General features: G+C 38.6%; 1 non-coding gene across 1 annotated transcript; it reads right to left on the bottom strand.

Annotated features, from left to right (window-relative positions):
- Trnam-cau lies at positions 1–73 on the bottom strand. The gene has a single exon. It is a non-coding gene; the product is annotated as a tRNA-Met (tRNA).
- Between the last annotated feature and the right edge of the window lie 526 nt (positions 74–599).

The raw sequence follows: 599 nt of genomic DNA, 5'->3' as shown, positions 1-599 counted from the left end.
TGCCCCGGGTGAGGCTCGAACTCACGACCTTAAGATTATGAGACTTACGCGCTGCCTACTGCGCCACCGAGGCTTGATAATAGTGATGAAAATTAGGTATATTTTCCTTGCTATTTTAACGTTTATGTAACATTAGGAATTTAATAATATGATATCCTTTTCTATAATCTCCATACATATCCATAATTCTCCGAAACGGCGAACGGGAAGGTCTGACAATCGACCACTATCTATTTTTCATGCTCTTAAATGACGTCTGCAGATGGGTTGCGCGCTTTTGCTGAATCATTACGTCTACGTTACGTACAGTCACGAGGTCTCCTCTGAAAATCAGTGCAGTAATACATTTTATTCTTAAAATGGTTACTGCTTTACTGATGGGGCTCCCCCTTTTGACACTATTACTGTTTTCATATTTTGTTTTATATGTAAGTATATTATATTTTAAGTGGTGGCAAATAAATTTCTATTCTATTCTTTTAAGGTATCATCATCATTGGCCTCCCGGGTCTATTTCAGACAATCTTTGTAGGATAGTGGGGTCTACTGCATTTCTTGCGATGGCTATGTAGCCCCCTGCTAATTTTAAATGATCGTGA

The sequence above is a fragment of the Zerene cesonia genome, chromosome 18, assembly GCF_012273895.1.
Source record: "Zerene cesonia ecotype Mississippi chromosome 18, Zerene_cesonia_1.1, whole genome shotgun sequence".
In the NCBI taxonomy this organism is placed as follows: Eukaryota; Metazoa; Arthropoda; class Insecta; order Lepidoptera; family Pieridae; genus Zerene; species Zerene cesonia.
Note: the sequence above shows the minus strand (reverse complement) of the source record. Positions and strands in the feature narration are given on the sequence as shown.